At 38.7% G+C, this 25,207-nt stretch overlaps 1 protein-coding gene across 2 annotated transcripts in view; it reads left to right on the top strand.

Moving 5' to 3' along the window:
- Positions 1-25,207, top strand: part of SEMA3E (semaphorin 3E) — a 235,602-nt gene that overhangs the window by 99,257 nt on the left and 111,138 nt on the right. The window contains exon 1 of one of the 2 annotated variants that reach the window (XM_041773413.1): positions 20,072-20,175. The exons of the other annotated variant lie outside the window; for it this stretch is intronic. The gene's annotated coding sequence lies outside the window, so the exon portion shown is untranslated. Of the gene's footprint in view, positions 1-20,071; positions 20,176-25,207 lie in introns of those variants that run through there. 2 annotated transcript variants of the gene reach the window in all.

Here is a 25,207-nt window from a genome sequence, read left to right as displayed (position 1 = left end):
TGCTAGAAGGACAGTTTCCAGTTTGCAAGTGGTCTGTCTACATATGGTGCAGCCTTGGGCCTGCTGGCGACTGTTCTCTACTGTATAAAGTAGTCTTGACACAGATGGGGGAGGAAAATATAATCAGATGTAATCAGGGCTGGAGGGAAGAAAGATAAAGAGATCACTGATTTCAATCTTTCAATTGCTGAAGCTCAGATTCCCTTGACTCTGAGAAATTTGTTGTATACCTATCAGTCACATAAATCTCTTTTAAAACATGCTTGGTATGATGAGAGTTGAATGTCCATCTTGGAGAGAATACCTGATTTCTGCACAAGTGTCCCTGCCGAGGTTTCTATTCCATGGATTCCACACACGTTGGTAGGATCTCCATCACGCTGCCCAGCCTTTTACTAGCCCCTTTGCAGGTAATGCTGAATCTTAGCTCTATTAGCTGGAGTCAGTAGTGAATGGTCTCATCACTGGGAACAGCCACCTACCTAAGCAGAGCTGTTCTAGGATTTAAAAACCCTTTGCATGCATAGACCGCCTGTATTTACAAAATGTTCGTGACCTTTGTGAAGGCATGGTCTAGTTTCTTCATGGGAAATTGAATCTCTTTACCTACTACTGATATTTTCAAAAGACAAATTTTGCTAGCTTTTGACAAAGGTAGCTCAATTTTCTACCAATTATCTAGAGTATACAAAGATAGCTATTAACTGTTCTGTACCTTGGCATTGTCTGCCTTTATCAGTCACCCTTAGCAAGCAAGTAAAGTCACGGGCAAACAAAAGCAAATGCATTGATGGAGTTCTTAAAGTAGTTGTAGGCCATGGTGCCATCTGTAAAGAATATGCCCAGCTACACTGCTCCCTGGAAGAAGAAAAATAGTCATTCTCTTCTTTGATAGAGGATATAGTTTTCTAGTTATTTGAAGAGCTGCTTCCACTGGAGGTCATAAAATTCTTTAGTTACTATTTAAAACACTTATGTTACATTCCAGTGATCACTACGAGCATGATTTAAAATACTCCACCTGAAAGATAATCCTTAATGAGTAAAGAATAGGCAACTTGAATACTCTTCTAATCTCAAAACTTCTCTGGAAGATTTTTCTAAAGATATAGCACTCTGATTATCTAAAAAGTATTTACTTGTCCACTTGAGCATATTTTCACATATTTAAGCCCTTTACAGTATGGCTCATTAAAAAAATCCAGAAGACTCTCTGAAGACCGAGAAAGCTAACAAATCACTACAATTTCATTTAAGTTTTATTATACCTTTTTATTTTTGTGACACTTTCTGAAAATGTATTTATCCTAAAGAATTTTTTTTTAAATAACTTGAAAATATAGCCATGTTAAATGGGTATTTTATTTTATGGGTCATATTTTGCAAATGGAGTCAGTAAGTGAAACTGTTAAAATGAATGGTAGGAGTAGCTTCCTAAATGAGATCTTGGATTCTACTCATTCAGTCTGGTTTGGTTTTTGTTGTTGTTGTTTGCCTGTAGGGATGCTTATTTAATATAAAAATGAATAGTGATTGAAATGATTATGAAGGAAGTCTGACAATATTTATCTATGCCAAACTGTGAGCTCTTGATATTAATATCTTAGAGTTTTTAGTTAGACTGTATTACTTCAAGCATTTTCACAGCAATCCATGGTACATTCCAGCTAGTCTTAAACAAACTATGTTGTCACTGCCAACAAAGCTGCTATTTGGCCCTTTATGCTACTGCATTGCTCTTGTAACTTAAAAAGAAAAAGATGGCAATATTGGATGTTGTAATTGTGATTTTTAATATTTAGCTTCTCATCCTTTCCTCAAGAGGTAGTTTAATTTTTGAGTTCCCATGGTTAAAAATGCTTACGAGGTCCTTCATTAAAGATCAGTTCTTACAATTAGTATTATATGGAGACTGTTTATACCTTCTTTATACTGCAAACCTTCGTTATGCTAACCTAGGTGCCAATTACTTTTATCAAAGAGAGTTTTATGCAAAAATTATGACAAAAACTATAAACTTGTAATTATAAAATTTCAGCAGAAACATTAGGTTCTAGATGTAATCACTATGCAAATGTTTTTATAATAATTGCCACAAATGATATAGTTTGCTCACCCATCTCTAATGACCAAAAGTTTAAAAAAAAGGGAACTGATTAAAAGAGCTCTTAAATATTCATAATATATCCAATTCTGAGAAAAATTTATAATGAAAATGTTACCTGAATTCAGGAAATCATTGAAATCACTGGTCTTTGCTACCACTTAAAATTGAACTTTCTGAATTTCAGAGGTGAAATACTTAAACCCCAATGGTGCTGTTACATCTCTGCCACTTGTAGCTTTTCAGTGTTTAAATGTAAATATATCTGAACATAAATTTCTGAGGCTCTTGCGCTACACTGCAGTTACAACATTGACCCTTGGGCATATGTAGGCAGAAGCAAGAACGAAAACATCATATATCCCATAGGATCAGGGCTCTTAATGATGAAAGGGTTATATTAGCGCTGATTACCTAAGTTCCCTTTGTTCCTTTTGCCCACCCTATGCCAAGAAAAGAGCAAAGCCCAAGCCTTGGAAGTAGAGCGTTAATTTTCAGGAACTGACAGAAGAAGTTTAGGAGATTAAATTTGAGCTAATATCCCAGACATAGAGAAAAAATACAAGAACAGATGAACAAAAATAAGAGAAAAGAAATTTGGGACCAACCCAGAATTTCAAAAAATATTGAATGAAGAGAAAATAGGGAGTGTGTGTGAAAGAAGTCATCAGTAAAGTCATTGAAGATTTCCTAGTACTTATTTTTATTTCCAGATTGAGAGAGCCCATTACAATGTATGCAAACAAATTCATACCAAAGGAGGTCATAACATTGTAGAGCATGGGGAGCAATAGGAGGCTTTGTGAGGTTCTAGAGGAAATAAAGAAGTTACATAGTTTACAGGGATTAGAATTGCTTTGTTCTTCATAGATTCAGCCCTAGAAGCCAGGAGGCAATGGAAAAAATGCATTCTAATTACAAAGAGAAATTATTTCCAATATAAGATTCTATATCTAGCCAAAGTATCAATTAACCTGGAGGATTGTATGAATACATTCCAGACATACAAGGTCTCAGTTAACCTTAACTGAGATGATTTCTTATGAATCTACTAAAGGATGGTTCCAGCAAAACAGAGCAAACCAACAGAGAATTAGATCCTGAAAGAGGGGATTCAGGTGAAGAAGGAGTGAAAGAAATTCCTAGGATAAGAGTGATGGATCATTTTCTTAAGAGTTATTTATTGTTAGAGCACAGGTACGAGAGAAGGAGCAGAAGGAGAGGGAGGTAGAGAGTCTCAGACAGACTCCCCGCTGAGCAAGGAGCCTGATGTGGGGCTCAATCCCATGACCCTGAGATCATGACCTGAGCTGAAATCAACAGTTGGATGCTTAGCCCACTGAGCCACCCAGGCACCCCAAGAGTAATGGCCAGCTTATAATGACAGTGTGCACCGGCAGTGAAGCCAATCCACTCTTTTGGTGGGCAGAGATTCTGAGAAAGTTCTCTAGGGTGGTGATTCTAACAGATTGCCTGATGCATCTGGAAGTATTGAGAAGAAATTTAGATAACTGCTTCAAGGCTGGGGATTGAATGTGTATAGAAAACATAAGCAGAAAAAAACCCCAGGGAATATTAAATCTGATTATTAAGAATCCCAGGCAGAAAGTATATTTTCTGTTATATATAACTTTGTTCAAAGATAAGCTTTAAAAAAATATTTTATTAGCCCAAGAACCCAGAGTTCTGTGCTATGTACAAAGACTGAATAAATTGATAAAACATACCACCTGCTTGCTTCTAGGAATGTGGCATTGCCCCTGCACAGATTGTGTTCCCTGCATTCCCAGAAGTGCTAACTTAGTGAGTAATGAAACAACTCGGAATTTCTTTTTCTTTTGACTAAGTACTCAAAGAGATAACAGAACTTTCTCTGATTTCAGAACATTAAGTCCAGGTTTCCTGGAGATAGTTTTGGCCCTTAAAAAAATTTTTTTTTAAGATTTTATTTATTCATGAGAGACACACACAGAGAGAGAGAGAGAGAGAGGCAGGGACACAGGCAGAGGGAGAAGCAGGCTCCACGCAGAGAGCCCGACGTGGGACTCGATCCGGGTCTCCAGGATCACACCCTGGGCCAAAGGCAGGCACTAAACTGCTGAGCCACCCAGGCATCTCTAGTCTACCCATCTTACTCCCCATTGCCACCCACACTATTACATGTTCCTCTGATTCCCAGACATGACCTCATGCTCTTTTCTTTTTTTTTGAATTAATTAATGTATTTATTTATTTTAAAGATTTTGTTTATTTATCTGTGAGACACACAGAGAGAGGCAGAGACACAGACAGAGGGAGAAGCAGGCTCCATGCAGGGAGCCCGATGCGGGACTTGATCCCAGGACTCCAGGATCACACCCTGAGCTGAAGGTAGACACTCAACCCCTGAGCCACCCAGGCACTCCTAGGATCTCCCTTCTTTGTGAAAATCACAAGCAGAAACTTTTCAGTTACTAACTCACCAGAAGTTGAGGGTAAGTGGTTGCGATTAGGCCTCGCAGCCCTAAACACCACTAATATTGAGGCAGAACCACCAGCGACCAAGTGTGCAGTGTTTGCGCCACTGGACAGGCACAGTTGAAGCTCGTTCTTTCTCCACTGCCGTCTGCCATCCTCTTGTCTGTGTCCTTGGCTCCATCCCCTCTCTGGGCTGGGGCTGCTCTTACCCTTTGCCCTTCACGTCACTGTAAGTAGTTGCCAAACACTACAGGCCTGTGCTCCCCCACCTTCCTCATTGTATTTCCATCAATCCTGAAACTTGGTCTTGGGTAACAGGAGTGTTAGGCAAAAGTGGGAAATGAGGCAAAGCTAGAGGTCTCAGGCAAGGAGGCAAAGTGTAAAGGGAGAAACATCCGGATGGGACAGTGAACCGAAGACTGAGGGATTAAATTTGAGTTAGGAACAGGAAGCCTGGGAGGAGATTATATTAAAAGACAGTAACGCTTACATATCCTCTTTTCCCCATGTGTCTCCTGATGCCATCAGAGATGTTCTGTCAAGTGCGGTCTTACATCGCATTCCCCAGACCTTAAGACGTGCATTGGTGTGCAAACGATTTATTTAAGAAGTGCTCCCAGGGGAGAGTAGTCAGGGTCATAGGGGCAGCAGGTGGGGGGCTGGGGAAAGGATGGTGGGGGGTGTCGTACTAGGGCAAAGATTAGGGGAAAGACAAGGAAAGCTTGAACTTGTCAGTCACGAGGGGACTTAGGTTGTGAAGTAAGGCCTAGCAGTGCCCTGACCGAAGCAAGGTCTGGGTTTTATGTCACCGCATCTGTTCCGATTGGGCTGGTGGCCGGGCACTGTGGCTCTCCGCAGTGCTGGCCGAGCGGCTCCAGTGACTGGGGCGGGGATCTGCAAACAGGTGTGAATTCGGAAGGTTAAAAATAAAAACCCACCAACTTAGAGAAACACACAAAAAGAAACCAAAAAAATGGGGAAAATTATCAGAGGGGATCTAGAGAAGCAATAAATAGTATCTTTGGATAAAATTATTGTCTAAGGTAGCATTTAGGAGAAAGCTTACTTCTCATTGCTCGAGAATTCGCGGTGGTGCACCTGTCTACTGCAGCGGTGTCACACCTTTGTGTAGCACATCTTTATAACGTTCCGGTATGAACACTTTTATAATACTTTCAGAGAAAACATCTAATTCTTGTCTCTTCTCTGAGTGACTTCATTGCATTACTACGTTAGGTAATAAATGGCTTACGGTTCTGTTAAGATACGTGCTGTAGACTGAACTCTGTCTCCGCAAAATGTACGTGCTGAAACCCTAACCCCTGGTGTGACTGTATATGGAATAACAAAGGAGTTAAGGTTAAATGAGGTAGGGGTAGGGTAGGGCCTCGATGGGATTAGTGTCCTTGCAAGAGACACCCAAGAGCTCCTTCACTGTTCTCTACCACATGAGGACAAGTCAAGAAGGTAGTTGTCTGCACGCCAGGAAGAGAACTATCGTCAGGAGCTCAGTTGGCCAACACTTTCATATTGCATTTCTCAGCCTCCTGAACTGTGGGACATTAAATTTCTGTTGTGTCAGCCACCCCATCCGTGGTATTTTATTACTACAACTAGACTAATGCAATGCCACATGTCTGTACTCCTCTTTAAAAATGTTTTATTTTCTTAGGGAAAAAAATACAATGTAAAACAAAATTCCAGAGAGAATGGTTTCAACTCTGACACCATCTTTTCCCTAGCTAATGAAAAATAATGCAATTACTTAAGCATTGAATAAGTAATTTTTATATATTCTTTGTTATAAACTGTGCAAGATTGGAAAGAATGGTTCCTAAATTTGCTCTCAGACCTTCCCAGATAAACATAAATGTTGCCTATTTGTCTTGGTAAAGGTGTTTTTTTTTTTTTTCTTTCTATCCTTAGAAAGTCAGAACCTGCCTCCTGGCAGAGACTGGTCTCTAAGAGACACTACAGGAGGGACTGTGATTTAAAAAGAAAATGTTCCTTGGCAAGAACTGTTGCTACACACGTCCCTATAAAATTTCCACTGGCATTTTGTGCATCTACACATGGGATCTAAAAAAAAAAAATCTTAAAAAGTCCAGGTGCTTCCCAGAACAGGGACCAAAGGCTCCATTAACTGCAATGAAAACATTCTATTTACAGGCCGACTGCAGAAGAGGGAGTTAGCTATGTGGCCGACGTCTCACCCCCCAACCGGACGCCCGTGCTCCAGGGGCCGAGCAGAGCCAGGCAGGTTGCTCTTGGGAGCCAGCCAGCAAGGCGGGCGGCGCTGCCCCCTGTTCCGGGGGGGTGAGGGGGTCCCGAGGTCCCTAACAGGCCACTTGCAGAGTCGGAGCTGGCCAGTCTGCTGTAACCAGCAGGGCTCAGTGGGACTCAGGTGTCTCTGAGTGGCTCCGTCTTTAGGTGGACTCAGCAGCGACTTCTCTCCATCCCCTAAACAGAATTCGAATTGGAAATACTACGTTGGCGTGCTTTTGTTAAATGGAAGAGAGGTTGGCATTCCAGGCCGGCGAGCGAGGTGGATCCGGTTCCTTGCGAGGCTTTCGCCCCGTTGCTGCTAGAGGGGCCTTGAGCTGGTCCTCAGCGCCGCCCCCCGCCTCCCCCGCGGGGCCCACGCGGTCAGCCCCCTTCCCCACGCTGGAGCAGGAGGGCCGGGAGAGGCGGGAGGTTTTGATTTAAAAAAAAAAAAAAAAAAGGAGGGTAAGGGAGAAAGCGCACATCGATTCTGTCACCAAATCCTTCTGTCCAGGTCCTCTCGGAGGTGGGAGCTGAGGACCAGGCGAGGCCGAGATCGCCCAGCCCCACCAATGTGCCTTGCTGACTGTCCTCTCCCAGGCGGACCCTGCGAGGTGTGGATGGCACTCACATGTAGGTGAACGCAAGTTCTCTGCATTGGAATAGTTTGGGTCTTAATCCACGAGGAGAGATGAGAAAGCTGCCCGTAAGAGGGCCACATGTAAGCAGTGCCAGTGCCTTACAATGACGGACGAATGTCAGGCTTGATTTCACTGTGAGCCTCCTTCAACCGGAGCTTCTACGTCTGTTCATGTTTCACGTATTTACTGAGCACCTACCATGCAGCTAGCGTGGGAAGTGAGAAGCAAGTGCGATGCTTAGGAGTATTGGACAGATCAAGCAACCTGCCTCGTGTCCTAGTTCTGAACCTCAGATTTTGTGACCTTAGTCAAGTTATCTAACCTCTCTGTGCCTTGGTTTTCTCTTCCACAAAATGGCCATGAAGAAAGATCTATTTGGGGTAGATATACAGATTGTGTGGTCCATGTGGTAGACTTTCAGGGTAATAGCTATGGGTACTACTATTTGTGCTCAGTTCTACCCATGCAGAAATCAATAATCCAAAGCACCTAAGACACTTCTAGTTTGATGATGGGGTTTAAAGGAAGAAACTTAATGATTAGGACCCAATATGATAAGTGCTATAATAGAAGATAGATTCCAGAGCTGTGGTGCTCATAGGAGGGGTTACTTAGTCCAAGGAGAGGGGGATGGTGTTAGGGTTTGATACAACTTTTGAACCACTTAACCTAAAGACAAGATGATGAGGTCTCCAGAAAAGACACAGACATGAGAAAATGTGCCTTCTCGGAATGTTACATTATTTATTATATCCACTGCTAGAGGAAACTCTGGAAGTGTGGTAGACAACGATGCCTGGTCAATAGAAAGGGCCAGGGCCAGGCCATGCTAAAAAAAAAAAAAATGTCAATTTGCATTGCAGGACATTAGACAAGTCAGATTCTAGAAAGTTTGCCCTATGTCTAGTAAGAACAGTATATTTGAGTTGATAAATCGGAAGGCCACTATTGGATAGAGATTTATGAGAAAGAACTGCCGTGAGGGGTTTCATTGTGCTGGAAAGCAGGGAAGTAGAGCCTCGTGGAAACAATGGCTAAATGCTAAGACTGTGGAGTAACGGAGGGGCAAGCAGGAGCTTACACAAGAGGCAGGGCTGTGCTCCAGTCTGGACCTTCGCATCTTCAGGGCGGAAAGGGGAAGGACAGGAAGCATTACCACTGGCATTCACTGACATCCAGTATGTCTTTATCCTCTCTTTTTATTAATGACTATAATTTTCTGCTATTTTGCTGTTTTACATAAATCATTTAATTTTATGCTTACAATAATTCTATCTGGTAAGTGCTATTATCTTCATTGTATGGGTTAAGAAATGGATACATGTGAAGTTAAGTGATTTGCCTAAGATGACATAATAACTAGTAAGAAGATAAGCTTAGATTTGAACTCAGGCTGAAACCAAAGTTGCTTTTTTATATAGTTTGTCCAGTCCCTGAGCCGTTTTTCCTAGGTATACGTCCTCTTACTTTTTCCCAGTCTCCAGTTTCAGCCACTGGTGTGACTGTCATTGCAGATTTCCTTGTATCTTTTCCTTCCTTTACCTATGATTTCTAAGTGTTTACTGATCTGCTCTCTTTTATTTCTGGGCTAGTGAACATATTTGTCAAAACCCACTGTTATTAATGTTCTGCAACTTCAGCTGAATCCTTACAGTGTTCTCCAGACCATTTTCTACATGTATCTTGTCCATTCTGTGGCCTGTTCCCCATAAAAACCACTCAGATTCAGACTCTAATCCTTATGTAGCAACTGCGAGTCCATCTCCCACTCAAAAAAAGTCATACTTTTCTCCTTTCATGAGGAAAACCAAGGCAATCATGTGCACTTGCTCAAATTTCTCTTCTGTAGATTCTTTTTGTCCACTTTTTATAAACTCTCACACATTTATGCACCTCTAAGGCAAACAGTAGCTTTGGGATTTCCAAGCGCCTAATGGAATTAACTCTGCTAATTACTTTTCTCACCCACAATCCTGGAACTATTCTCCATCGTGGTCCTCAGTTACTATGCCTGTATAAACACATCCCTATTTACCTCTGGTCCCCCTAAAACTTTACCTTTGCCCCTTCTCTTTCAATTTGCTCTTGCCTGAGATCCCAAGAGTGGTTAAAAGCTAGAAAATCTCACTTTCCATCACCTGACCGGTATATGGCATGTCTTGCTATCCTGAATTTTGATCTCTAAAGATCCTTTTTTTGCTCATATTTCTCTTTCTCTCATCCCCCTACTTTCCTTTTTCCTCACTCCATTCTTCTTGATAAGGTAATGGAATAGCTTAGTCAAGAGAAATGCTCTCTCCTTAGAAGAGGGTGAGTGATAATGAGGAAACTTAGTAGACAGTGCATTGCAAATTCTTTACTTAATGATTAATTAATATATTTTTTTAATTTTTCCCTATTGTAGGTTGGAGGGAGTATAGCAAAAGCAGCATTTAATTGCATTGGCGTATGAATGCAATTAAATTCCAAAATAGGAATAGTTTTTCTTCTCCTAAACTTACAGGTCAGTAAAGCTTGTGAAGTTGTCGATGTATTTAGAACAAGCTCTGAAAGTGTCAGAGCTTCATTGCTAACTCTTCCTCTGCCTCTACAAAGCCAGCTTGTTATTTACAGAATAGAGTGTGTAAAGGCCATGGGGCAGTCTTTCATGCTCTGTCTAGCATAAGGCAGCTGCAAAAACACATGATTTGGAGCATCAAGGCCATGGCTGAGGTCTTTCCTTGTCAATGCAGATGTGCAACTTCAATGCATGTGCTTTTAGACCCTAAAAGGAATAGGGTCGATCAGCTATGGGATGTGTGATGGTTATTTCATCTTGGGAGTCACAAGAGTACATTGAGTTGCAAATTGTAGTCCAGGAAGCAAAACATTCTATGAAATGGCTACAGTATTCTCATAGTAACAAGTTCCCTTTATATACACTTTATGCCATATATATATTCAGAACATGCACATAGGATGCCTTTGATTGTTCATTCTTACTTTTACTGCTAAAATTTATTATTGTAGCTTAACAGTGTGTTCACCGGAACACACTGTTAAGAACCAGACTGTCTCTAAAACATGCCTGATACAGTTAAAAACAGTGTAGCAAGTGGAGAAACTATCAATTTCCAACTACTAAAACACACCATTTTGTGTCCACTTGTGTTAAGTACTTAAAATTAGGTGCTGTGAAAATATGAGAATACATTGGCTTTAATGGTGACAATAAAAGTGTTCTAAGTATTTATATACAGTTACTTGTAATTATTGGGTTTACATAGTATTGCCTTATTCTCTTCAGTTACCTAAGCAAATATTATCTCTCAGCAGTGTCAGAATCAAACAACGGAAAGTCATTTTCATGCTAAGATTTTCTAAGTATTGTTTACATTCTGAAAGATTTCAAATTTGCATTGTCTTCACTTGCAATATAATTCATACTTTTCCTTAAATAATTAAGACTTACTATGAACTCTTTTCCAGGTAAAATCAGCAGGTGCAAATATCTTGCCTTTTGTGTGTGTGTGTGTCTCTGTCAAAGAGTCTTTAAAAATTACTAAATAACTGTTTGGAAAGAAAACATTTCCTCCTTAAAATAAAAAATATGGGGCAGCCCGGGTGGCTCAGCGGTTTAGTGCTGCCTTCAGCCCAGGGTGTGATCCTGGAGACCCGGGATCGAGTCCCATGTCGGGCTCCCTGCGGAGCCTGCTTCTCCCTCTGCCTGTGTCTCTGCCTCTCTCTCTCTCTGTGTCTCTCATGAATAAATAAATAAAATCTTTTTAAAAATTAGAAAATATGTGTCATTTATAAGTACATGGGAGGCTATTACTCTCTTCATTTTTGTGTATGTTTGAAAATTACCATGATAAGAAGTTAATTTTTTTTTTAAATTTTTAAAAAAAGAAAATATGTCTCATTTAAAGGAGGGAAACCAAGAAGCCATGACTGTTTTACACATTAATATACATGGAAGTTAGTATTCTGCATAAAAATACTTATTCAATTAATGAGTAAAACTAAGTTTACAGAGAACAAAATTAGTCTACACTTGATTGTGATCTATTATATAAAAATATCAATGTAATGACTAATAAGGGAATCACTGACAACTAGCAGTTTTATATAAAAGCTCAGGGGGGAAAAAACACATGCAGTCCAATTTTTTCTTTTTTAATAATCTGGAGGCCTTGCCATTTCTAGGTGAGCAGTCTATCACAAAGATCCCTGGTGTAAATTCTAAGGATAAAGGAGATGGATAAACATCCATAGTACGGGCACATTTTCGACTTTTCGAGGAGCATTTTGTAATGGAAAGATGATGCACATTAGGAATAACTCAGGCTCTTCCTCTTCCACGCCATCCTTCCTTGACAAGGATGCAGTAGGTTAAGGAAATCCATGTCATTTTCTGCTAGTTTTCTTGATAATTTGCACTAATAATTCAGATCACCTTACATATAAAAGAATGATTCAGGCTTAAGGCCCCAAGAACTTTATAACAACATTTACTTGGATTTGAGGACATTTCTTCTTTTCCAAAAAAAAAAAAAAACAGTCCTTTATTGAGTTAAAAAAAAAAAAGTACTCCACAGAGTAGAACACCTGCAGGGCAGGAGGTTGCCTGTGAGGCCTCTGCCCCCTGCCTGGAGTTGCTGAAGGCAAAGGAGATGAGACGGGAAGCCAAAGTTGGAGGCGCTGGGGTGGGTGAGCCCCGGGTGCACTGATTGTTTCTCCATCTCTCATCTGACCCAGGGCCCTGCTTTGTTTAAATTTAATCTCTTATTTGCCCTGGCAAGGACAAAGCACATTTCAATTAGCCAGGTCTCTGCTGGTGACAGTGGTGGCTGTTTCAAGAGGGAGGAGAGAACCATGCATGAGAAAAATTTTTCTTCACTTTTTACTTACCATGTATATGCATCTATAGGAAACAAATGTGTGCCTGTAAGCAGGCGAGGCATCTAAGTAAATAGGATACTAATTATTCCCCAAATAAGATGCAGTTATACCCTTTTCCTCTTATTAACTCTCCCGATTCTTTAAAAAAAATCTTGACAAATGCAGGGGTAAGCAGCAAATTTCTATTTCATCAGAATCTGTTGTTCAATGTCTAGTTAATAATGCCCTGTAAATCTAACTTTACTTCATTAGTTTCTCTTCCTCCTTAGATCAAGAATAGGAATGTTTTTCTCCTCCTGCAGCTGAGTAATTTCCAATTAAAAAGGGAAACAAAAGCTAGATTTTGCATTAACCGTGATATTCCATCAGCCAGTAAAATTTATAAAATTTATTTATATTTAAAGTCAAGTTTGATATGCAATTACATTGGACAATAAATATTTTTTTCTTCATTTTTAAGAAAACAAAGTTTTTAGGAAAAAAATTAGAGATCTACTAGAAGCTTGTTACACCCTGAATTTGAAACCTTGGTACATTTATAACAAAAACTTTAAAGAGATTTTGACAGCTTGATCAAGATAGTATGACACTGATTTGAAACATATATAATTGGTTAATGACATTTGAAAACTTAGTTTTGTTAAGTTCTAAAAACAGAGTGTGATTATTGTTTTCCTAAATGTGCATGCTGAAGTCACCCAGCTGAATTGCTTCTCTTGTAATGTGAAAGCATATGTATAGGTGCATTTTTTAAAGGAGACACAGCCTTTAATGGTAAAAGATAACCTGAATATGGTCTCATGGACTTTTAATTTTGTGGCAAGTTCACTTTAATCATGAATGATATATTTAAATGTGTAATATTTTAAAATTTGTATAGTCAGGTTGGACAGTCACTGCATTAATTTGTTTTTAGAAAAATGGGTATTTTTCCTTTTAATTTAAAACGTTTGTGGCACCTCTGTCCTGATTCCCCTGGGAACTTTGCAAGAGCATTTGGAAGTGTTATGGGAAGGGGTAATTATGCTGTCCAGGGAATTTGTCAGGGAACAGAACTGTTGGAGATTAAAGGAGATGTGATGGGTACAGGGGTCACAGCCTTGATTTTGAGCCAAGACTCGCTATCACTTTTTTAATTGAGTCTGAAAACTAGAAAGCTGTGATGTAGTAGCCACCTATTACCAGGGAGGACACATCTAACTAATTGGAAATGAGTGAGCATGGGGGCTTAAAGAACTCGAAAAACAAAGAACCAGAACTACCAAATATGAATGGCAGCTCATTAAAACAAATAGATAGAGACGTTTATAATTGATGCATACCTTTCCTTTTATTTTAAAAATACAAATTCATTTTGAAGAGTATGAAAAGTTTAACCTTTATTCTAGCTTTAGTAAGACATTTAGAAAAATGTTGTGCATCAGTGTTGATGCTTTTTCAGAACATTTTTGTTTTTATATAGTAGAGTTTTAAAAATTGTGTTGTAGTATTAACATATATCATTCCTGTATTACACTAACATTAAAAAGCGAGTCTAATTTATGTCATTTGTCATATTGAAAATACAGAAATAAGTATATTTACAATAGACTTATTTACCTAATTTAGCATAATTGGCTCTGTTATGTCTCATTCTTTTGTATATTCAGACCTCAGATGATAAGATACTAATTTAAGATACAACTTAAGACCAAGTTTTGTTGTTGCAAACTAGTTTGCAGTTATAAAGAAATCTGGCATATATTTTGTTTCTAATTCTTAAGCTCCAATTAATATTAAATATCACTGTCTCGAAAATATAATTATCTTTTTCTTCCATGTTTCCTTCCTTTAGAAGTCACAGAGTATCTGAATAACATGTAATGCTTCTTTTGGAATGTAATGCCCATCCCTCGGCCTTGTTTTATCCAATGTCAGTGGACACGGTAAAATGAAAGCAACTAATCCATAGCTTGTGTTTCAAGAGTTCTGTGGTTTGGGAGTCCTTATAAATGAAAACGGATCAAAGTTTCAGCCATAAGAAATTTAACAGTGTATGTACAGTTTCTTTGGTGTTACCAGCCTGAGATAGCTATTAATTATACATCCCTGTGCAAAGACTTTTTCTTTTTCTGTCTGGAAAGTATGTTTGCTTTCTCCAAGCATTTTAAGGGAGTAGTCACAGGTTGGACTTGGGAAAGCAGAAGGATGGACCCTTCTGTTAATTTAACCATGGCAATCACATGAATGAAAATGTCAGTCCTAGGAGATTTCTGGACATATTTACTTTTATGGACCTAAGCAGTTTGTACTAGTCACCCCCCAATCAATTATAATCCGCCCCCCCCCCCATTTTTTGGGCCTGAACAAATGAGATCAGCAAATTCTGGTCTCTTATCTCTTGTACTCAGGCAACACTGACATTGTATGCTCTTTTCTCAGAAAATACTTTTCGTATACTGCAACAACTAGAGCATGCCATGGTCTCTTGCTGTTTTAATGTTGCTGTTAGAGAAAAGAGAGGGACCTTCTTCCCCTTGACCCTAACCTCATTGGATGAATGGACATCTCATTGGTCCAAATTCTTACCCCTTAGGGGCATTCCAGCTGCTGGTAGGTAGGGACTCGATCTGCTCAGACCTTTTGAAAATGCTCATGTACTGAGCAGAGGACTGCAATCACTTGAAATAATCACCAGCATTGTTTTATACTCAACATTAGAACCCTTTGACAGGTCAGTTTCTTGGTGTCCTAAAATGTCTGCTTTATTTCTCACTATTTATTTTTTTTTAATTTGTTTTAATTTTTATTTATTTATGATAGAGAGAGAGAGAGGCAGAGACACAGGCAGAGGGAGAAGCAGGCTCCATGCACCAGGAGCCCGATGTGGGATTCAATCCCGGGTCTCCAGGATCGCGCCCTGGGCCAAAGGCAGGCGCCAAACCGCTGCGCCACCCAGGGATCCCCTATTTCTCACTATTTAATAAACACATTTAAGCTGGACCCACAGAAAGGGTTCACCTCTAATACTGACAAGCACTGTGTACAGTGTCTCACCACATTTTTGCAGTGTATGAGTTAGGCATGGCCTGATATCTTTTAGATTAATTAGATTCTTTTACCTTAATTTGTTAAAAACTTTACAGATGACAGGAGACACCTGTAATTTATTAAGAAATCTGGAGAGTTGAAAGCTACTCAAAATCAAACTTGCAGAACTCAACACAGACATTTATTTTTGAGTTTATTCCCCTTTTAATTGTCATAAGTATGAATGATGAAGCACCATCTTTTAACAATAAACTTTCTTAGAGTTCAAATATTCAAGGTTGGCCATCATACAAAGTGTGTGATATCTTAAATATAATTAGCTTCTTGAACATTGTACAGAATAGACTCATCACATAAGAGGTGTCTTATGGCACAGATGAAGGACATCCCACTAAATGTCCATTAATCACATCATGGAATATGTACATAAGCACCTAGGAGCGGCCACGTTGCTCCCACTATTAATATATTGATATATTATTTAAGATTTTTTTCCTCACCCATCTTGGTCTATCTATAATGTCAAGGAGTGATCAGTTTTATTGTCCTCTTGTTGTTGACTCAGGATTGGATGATGACTGGAACATTTTGGTAAGTTTGATATTTTGACAATTTTATGTCACTGACCTATAAGCTTGCAAAGCTGTGATTTGTTTGCATATAGTTTCTGCATCTTCTCTAATAGCTGAGTTTCAGCAGAATCATTCTATAGCAGACATTCTCAGTTTGGGTGTCGTATCAAAATTACCTGGGGAAATTAAAAAAGCCAATCCAAATCCAATTCTCTCGATGAGGAACACAGCCTTTTTTTTTTTTTTTTTTTTTTTTTTAGCTTCCTGGGGATTTCTGCATGCAACCAAAATTCTAGGACAAAACAGATTCAAAATCAGCATGAAGAAAATCCCCCATACTGAGTCCTGAATTTACCATAAAAATCATGTTCTTCTGTCAAGTTGATGGGTGCCAAAGTAAATTCTTGGCCAAATTGCATAGACTTTTGTGACACCATTCAGAAATACCCTCATGTGTCATGGAGTGTGTCTGATTGTCTCCAGAAAACTAGGCTAAAAGTGAACAATTCATTTGGCTCTGGACTCCCTATTTTGGCAAAATAGCCAAGCTCTGTGCCAGGAGTCAAACCTGGCCTGCTAAGGCAACATTATGAAAGTTGTATTGGTGTCAACCTCCACACTCCCCCAAAGCTCCCACAAACGCCTAACCTAATATTGTCCTTTGTTTCCACTTGAGAAATACCCTTCCTCTAGGCTCATCAAAGGTTATATTTACACTAGACCCACTTCAAGTATTCAGACAAGGCTAAGTTATTAGTTGATAAAGGTTTAAGGTATAATCCCTCCCAGAGGTCCCAAAATTTTAATAGGGACTTTTGAAAGCCAGAAATATCAAAGTTGTAAAACTTTAATAACTGGAGAAACCAGGAGGGGATTAAATAATTGGACTCAGAGGCCCCTCTATATTACCCCTCTTCAAATTATACCACAAAGGCAGTCTTATTTATTAGGTTAGTCCCTCTGGAAAACATTAAGCTTCTGTTCACAGCAAATTCAGAGGACTCACTATTACCTGATCAAAACAATAATAATTTTTGCTTTTTTGATTCCAAATATGGTTATATATCTTTTTTCCCCCCAGATATGTTGTCATATTGGTCATAGAAGTGGGGTAGACAATCATGTTAGAAATTAATTATTATTCTGACCGTGGTAAATTGTCATCAATACACTAAAAAAAAAAAATCTTATTTACTAAGGGAAGTGTGCTAATTAATTGCCTTCCAAAAATTTAATTTACTCTAGATAATTTATTATATCATAAAATGCCTTATGTACTATATACTGTACTTTGTCAGTGAATATTAAAGACATGAATGCGATAACTATAGAATTTTAAATAAAGCAATTGACTTTATAGGAGTTACAGCCTCTGTTAGTAATCGTGCATTTGCTGAAGGAAATTGTGACCCATCAGTCATTTCATTCATGTTTTTAATATTCTTGAATATTCTCCCTACAAACATCTTAGTAATTTTGAAAGTATTTACTAATTCAAGTATAGTAATACATGCTTTTATTCCTTATGTACGAAATCAGGGGGCTCTCAGGGTGCTGGTAAAAATAAGTTCTCCAAAAGCAGGCAGGAACTTAAAGGCTTTAAATTCTTCAGTCTCATGTCTGTTAATCTGCATTATTTTAGCAATATGTCCTACAGCCAAAGTGATCATTCTTGATATTATTTCCACCAGTTTTAATTTCCATTTTTCTTTTTTTTTCTTTCCTCTGTTGCAAAGTGAGTGGAAATGTTGAAGCTTTCACACCTCCTGCTTGCCATCCCTAGTACATTAATTAGCATTCTTTAAGTGTCCTCTCAGTGTCTCTCTCTCTCAATCTCTCTCTCTCTCTCTTTCTCTCTCTCTCTCTCTCTCTCACACACACACACACACACACAGCTCTGATGGTGATAAATCCTAGCAGTCACCAACCACGAGCATTCTAAGATGTTGCATCATCCCTGTGGAGGGTGTCTGCTGGTCAGAGAGGTTAATACATTTGCTCCTTTCCAGTGGCAGAAGCTATCTCTTCTTGGTCATGACAGGAAAAGAAAATTGACCTCCTGTTCCCAATTTCATATGGAATTTTTCTCCCAGGTAGGGGCAGTGACCTTGCCAGAAGGATCCAAGCACATGTGAAATCATATTTGACTTGATGATGGATGACCAGTTACCTGGGTACAGGCATCTGCTCTGATAAAGCCAGGGCTGGGGATAGGGTAGCTATCTGTTACTCTGTTCAGTTGCATTTACCTCTTGCCTCCAGCTGGCAGGAAAGATATTTTCAGAAATTCAGTTGATTGTCAAAGGAGATGATTGGCAGTCCTACACAAACTATAGGACCGGGACCTGATCTTGAATGTCGTGGCACAAGTTTTGTTTCAATCTTTCAACTTGCTCTACTAATAAATTGCTTATCCACAGCTAATTTTATACTTTGAAGTTTCTCTAGTAAGTTCTACAAAAGACATTTTAATTTGTCCTATAAAAATGTCTTCCAAGTTTTCCAGGCTTTTTCTTATTTACCATTCAGGCTCTTGTTCTCAGCATGTGTGGAAGGGTATTCATTTTGTCAAGTTGTTTCCTGGGGAGTAAGGCTTTGGCTTAGTGGATTGCCTTTAATTTATAAACGTACTATCATATCTCTAGTTCTAATTGTGGCATGACCTAGGTGATACATTTTTTTATTTTCTTAGTAAGTATGGGATACCAGGATGAAGTTAGAGGATGTTTGATTTATATCCTCCATCTTATATGTAAAGCCTATCAAAAATAACAGGAAAACTGATCAATATGATACATCTGTTGCTTTTTCTACTGATAGTGATATACTTTTCTTGACATGAGAATTCAACTGATACAAAATTGTATTTTAAGCACTAATTCTTTTCTTCTCATGCAGCTAGAATTAATGCTGCAGTTCTCACAGTTTGTAAAAAGCTAACAAAAAAAATTCTAGACGGCATCCTTTGGACACTTACACTCAATATTTTCCCTAGTTGGAGATGATATAGTACATGATGTGAAGCGAGAAGGAAGCGGCTTGTGAAGCGAGAAAGAAGTTCAATGATAATTTCATCTATTCCTCTCATCCTACAAATGGGGAAAATAGATTTCCTGTAAATGGTATATTCAGTAGCAAAGTTGGGAATAGACCACAGAGGTCTGTGCTTATTATTTAAATTATTTTTTTTTATTTTTAAGAATATTATCTCCTCTTATTTGAAGTCTGTAGGTTATAGGAGTGTATTTTTTTCATTTATTTCTAATCTCTGTCTTGTTTGATCCTCTGCAACCTGTTTTTTTTTCTGTTTGTTTTGATCGGATTGCACAATATAAACATGACTGCCATGAGGTAGCCGTTAGGATGCATGAGGCAAATTACAACAAAAGGCTGAGGTACAGGTTGAAAAAAATGCCTGCTCCAGAGGTGTCTGTGGCCACTTATCAGGGGTAAATCTTCTTTGATAAATGCATGAAATATGGAAACCACCTGCAACATACTCCTAAGAGATTTACTGTACTGAAAATGCATGACTAATCTGCTAATGAAGGAAGTATGTAATTATGCAAACTCTTCTGTTATGGTCAAAGAGCAAAATAAGCAAAAATAACCTATTAGCTCCAGAGATATCAACATTGAAATAAGGTGTGACCCTAGGAAGTTTTTAAGTTTTCCCGTGAGCCTCTGCCGCCTGGCCTATAAAGTGAGGAGCCCGAGGCAGCCGCCATAGGAGAGCTGTGAAGGGCAAAGGAAATTCTGTAAATTGGATGTTTCTCGCCGAACCTCCCACACGAGAGCCTTTCTGTGAATGCAGGTTCTCCCCCCTTCATAGTTTGCAGAGAAAACACGGGTGGTCTTTAAGGCACTGTTTGCCCTGCGACAGGTTATAAACAACAGGGGTTTCTGGGAAGTGCATCAGGGCTCATTAAGGATTGCCAGAGAGGAAAACACAAGAATTTGTTAGCAGCTTAGTCACTAAGGCAGCTTTCTGGTGAAAGAAAGTCATCAGTGAATTGTGTGCTTAGCTCGGTGCGTCTCTCCCCTCCGCCACCTCTGAGGAGGGCCCATCTCCCCGGGGCCCAGCACCTGTGAAGAGGCTTCCGTCCACATGGCAGCAGCTGCAGTCACCGAGGCACGTAATTGCAGAGCCAGTGAGCTTCCAGTGGCTGTGGAGCATTTCCAGACCTATCAAATGATGGCAAATACACACCTACCGACAGTATCATTGGTATGATTTCTCTGTCTTTTAACGTGAATGAGTAGATTAAATTCCCATTTAATTAATGGGATGTAGAAAGATTATAAAATTGCCCTTTATTCTGCTTGGATTTGAAACGCAGTTAGTATTCTGTAAGAATAGAAACTATGAGGAAATGTGATGTTAATAGAAAAAGTGCCCAAGTAGCGCAGTGGTCATTACTTCATGGTAAGGTATCAAGATGAAAACCACATATTTTTAAAGGCACAAATGTTCAGTGTGTTCAATGGTCAGATAGGATGGTCTGGAAGTCTTTTTTTTTTTTTTTTTTTAGAAAGGATGTTTTCTAGGATTAAATTATATGGCTTGAGAGGAGGCTTTATTTTTATAAAGATGAAATTGAAGATCTTTATTAGAGGTCAGGAAGTGAGAATGCAGAGGCTATTTAGCTGTGATGTTTTAACACCAAGTCAAACGATACACCTGTCTAGGAGCTGACAACTCTGTTCTTAAAAAAACAACTACCAAATTCAATACTGGAAAACTCATAAAAATTCAAGGTTTAATAGTAATAGTAAAAATGTTGAAAGAATTTTTGCCTGCTCTTCTGGCACTTAAAATTTAAATTTCAAGGGCAGAGATAGTTATGTATAATGTATTTTAGATTGAGCTTATAAAAATGAATAAATGATAAAGGAAGCAGATATTTAAAAAAAAAAAACATAAATGTTCAGGATGCCTGGGTGGCTCAGTGGTTGAGCATCTGCCTTGGGCTCAGGGTGGATCCTGGGGACCCGGGATCGAGTGCTGTGTCGGGCTTCCTGCAGGGAGCCTGCTTCTCCCTCTGCCTGTGTCTCTGCCTCTCTCTGTATGTCTCTCAGGGATAAATAAGTAAAATCTTAAAAACAAACAAGCAAAAAAAGATAAATGTTCTCTTGCCAGCTGGGATAGATTTGGACTGAAGGAAGGAATAGAAAATTATTCCATACTACTGTTGGTAGTAAAGCAAGGTTTTAACTTAAAATACAGACTAGCTGTCTGCACTGATCATAGTAATCATGTACCTGGAGAAACTTCCTGTTTCACTTTAAGCCTACAGAGCAACTATGTCCACTTGACAAAATATAATTAAGGAAGGCCTATTTTTACAGGAGAAATTTTCATTCAATGCCCAATGATTTATCAACATCAAAGAAAGAAAAAGAAATCCATACATATTGGCCATTCATTATGAATCATTGGATTCTTATGGCAAGCCAAATAATTAGTTACTATTATCTCCATTTCACACATGGGAAGTCAAGATTCAGAGATATAGTCTTCATTTCACACATCTTTATCCAGTGCCTACTAAACAAACAGCACTAGCCTAGAATCTGAGGACATCACAGTGACCAAGATGGAAAACGTCACTCTCATGGAATTTGTTTCTTGTAGAGGAGGAAGAAAAAGGTAAGTAAAGAAAAAAATATAAACCAAAAACATAACCAAGTACCATTTACACAATGGGGGATTATGTTACAAGATAGTGATGCAGCAGCCAGTGCCTGGATGGGAACTTTGAATTCCTTAGACTGGGAAGACTTCACAGAGGAAGGAGCCAGCTATCAGGGAGGCCAGAAGGAGGCAGAGATCTAAAGCCCATGCCCTGCAGCTCCCTGAGCAAGGGAGAACGTGGAGCAACATCAGGGTGAGCTGGTCCACTGACAAATCAGATTGTGATAGACTTTGAACTAAGATTTTAATCTAAGGGTATTGGGAAAGAGTTGCAGAGTTTTATGCAGAGGAAGGAACATCCTGACTCAATACTTGGAATGAGTCACTGGCTACTGCAGGGTAAGCAGTAGGAGGGGGCGTTGGGGAGGGTAGAGGCAGGAAAGGAGGAGGTTCTTTCACTGGTCCAGCCTAGAAGTGGTACTGGAGATGCTGAGGACACACAGTGTGGCATTCAGGGAAAGAAGAATCACAAGAAGACTATCTTGTGAAACCAGATATTTCATAAGATTAAAAGTGCCATTTACTGAGAGTAGAAGACTGAATGAGGAATTTGTTCATAGATGGGAATCAAGAGCTTATTCTCCATTTGCTACATTGTACTCTAGGAGAAGATGTCAAGTAGATAGTTGGCTAAACAAGTCTGGATTTGGGGATAAAAAACTGAGAGGCCTGTTACTCTGAAGAACTTCAGGTATCAAATATTTGAACGAGTATGTGATAAAGTAAAAATGGGATCCAGATTTTAGTAAATTTGTTGTTATATGATGGTTATTTTTAGATAAAACATTTTCTGTGATAGACCAGAGATCAATAAAATGGTTGTTAGAGGAAGATACAAAATCCTAACAAAAATATAAGAATTCAGAGGTGAGGGAAATGGATAAAGGTATTCCAAAGGCACAGGCTTCCAGTTATAAAATAAATAAGTCATAGGGATGTAATGTACAGCATGGTGACTGTAGTTAACAATACATATTTGAAAGTTACTAAGACAGTAGATCATAAAAGTTCTTAACAGAAAAAATTATAATTATGGGAAGTGATGGATATTAACTTTGGTAATTATTTCACAATATATATTACATGTACAGGAAGTCATTATGTTGTATATCTTAAAGTCATACAATGTTATGTCCCAGTAAAACTGAAAAAAAAGAAAAGATATACTATGTATTAGCAAGGTATATTACTCTAACACTAAAATGATCAAATACAAAATGAAAAAATAGACCTTTTTAACTTTTTAGCATGTCTTAAATTCAATTAAACATACAGATTGTAGAGGAGACATCAGTTTCTTAGAAAAGCACTTCTGAGTTAATATTGAAATACATTTATAATCTAATAGCTAATTAATTACAATTGAGTGCATATTAGCCAACTTCAAAAATCAGAAAGCATCTTACAAAATGCATTTTTTCAGGGGGGTATAGATGGAGCATCAGAAGTCATGATTGCTTAAATATGTGTTAGAGGGAATGAATTACAAAGTACTGTCATTCATTTATTTTGAACCTAACTCTGACAGAATATGATGTAAATTCATATAGAATTGTATTTTATTACTCATTAAGCTTTAAATATTAAACATGAGCCAAGCCATTGTGAAATGTCATAATCCAAAGAAACTGGTTTTCAAAATATTACTGTGAATGAACCCACTTCTACATGTCTAGCATTAAAAAATAAGTAACAGGAATAAATGAAATCAAAGCCTTGTTACCATGGACAGTTTCCTAGACTGTTTGAAAATATTTTGAAAGAACAACATTCACGCAGTGACCAGACCTGTAGCACACTGACTGTTACAACACCGAGAGAATTTTGTAGGACTTGTAGAAACATGCCTCCCACCCCCGACATAAGTTTTCAATGACTAATGGTACAGAAAACATTATATATTTCACATATATTCTTGGCTTCCTTAACTTGTACTTTGACCCAATATTTCACATATTTTCTAAAATATTTGTTTCTTGGAATTCTGGATTTCTTCTAAGTGTCCAGAAGTACCCACAGTCAAATTAGGAAGGGGCTTAAAGGTCAGTTTTGGATAAATCCTTTTTGACCTCATATCAAAGAACCTTCCACATTGGCTAGTGTTCAGTAAAAGCCTGGCCATAAATAAAAATTGACTCCACAGCAGTGGCCTTGCTAAATTATGTATCATGCACAACATTTCCTGTATCTCACTGTAGTGATTAAATTACTAAGGAAATATTATTTAGTGCTCCTTAATAGAACCCCTAGTTAATCTGTATGAGGAATAGTAGTAGATTTGGGCAATTACAGATGATGGGGAATAATTGTTGAAACCAAGCGAATAAAAATGGATTCGGTAGGGAGTCCCAAAAATGGAGCTGTAGCAAAAGTCCAGAGGAAGTCTAAGGGAATTGGAATCTTAAAGAGGCCAGATGGAAAACATGGCCCTGAACGCAGGGAGGATGGATTAGAGGACTGAAACGTTTGCATCAATAGCAGTGTCCTGGGAAAGGAAGCATCTCCCCTGAGGCCTCTGGTTGTAAAACCTTTGTCACCATGGCAACTAAGGCAGGGTCACTGTGGGCAAGGCTACTCATTACCTAGTCCCCTGTAACTCTCCTGCTGAACTTATGTGCATGAGTTTGTTGACACTCAAATCTAGCCTTTGGGGAACTGAGCATGTTCTCTGGCCACTTCTGGTTTATAACGTGTGTGTGTGTGTGTGTGTGTGTGTGTGTGTGTGTGTGACTGTGTGTGAGTGATCTGTTAATCGCCAAACTGGTTAATTATCCCAGACAACCAAGAATCAACTATATTTACTAAAGCAAAACTATAACCCTGAGATCATGACCTGAGCTCCAGTGAAGAGTCAGAAGCTTAACTGACTGAGCCACCCACACACCCCAATGTATTTTCTGAAAGAAGGAAGGAAGGATGGAAGGAAAGAGAGAGAGAGAGAAAGAAAAGAAAGAAAGAAAGAAAGAAAGAAAAGAAAGAAAGAAAGAAAGAAAGAAAAGGAAAGGACATGGGCCTAATTATTATCAAGTACATAAGCTTGGAAAAATCTTACCTCCAAAATTATTTTAGAGAAATCAAATGAGGGATACCAAAATCCAATTTGTGTCATTTTTACAGAATTACATTGATCCTTAATATCTCTCTGAAATCCCCCAATTAGTGCCTAATACAGTGGATGATTATATATGTTGAATTTTTCACTGAATTGACTATGGTATCCCAGTCTTAAATAGCCTAAATTTAAAAAGATACTTTTACCTAATAGTGTGAAATTTGATGACTAGCTTTGTTCCACATAGTTGTTCAGATCTCTGTGTGTACAAGGTACCTTGCTTTGCTACTACCATTATCCTCACCTGCTGATTGAAAAAAAAAAAAGTCTTCAGACCTTTCCTCCAACTTTTGCTCCCTCTGGCACATCAAAATCAGCTGGTGTTTTTGAAATAAGTCTGGTCATATAATTGCTCAATTTAGGAAGCTCATTCACACAGAGCTTACTGTGTTAGCCTCCAATGAAATGTAATTATAATTCAACATTTAGGAGGCAGTCAAAAATAGTTTTGTT

This window comes from Vulpes lagopus, chromosome 11, assembly GCF_018345385.1.
Source record: "Vulpes lagopus strain Blue_001 chromosome 11, ASM1834538v1, whole genome shotgun sequence".
NCBI classification, from domain to species: domain Eukaryota; kingdom Metazoa; phylum Chordata; class Mammalia; order Carnivora; family Canidae; genus Vulpes; species Vulpes lagopus.
Note: the sequence above shows the minus strand (reverse complement) of the source record. Positions and strands in the feature narration are given on the sequence as shown.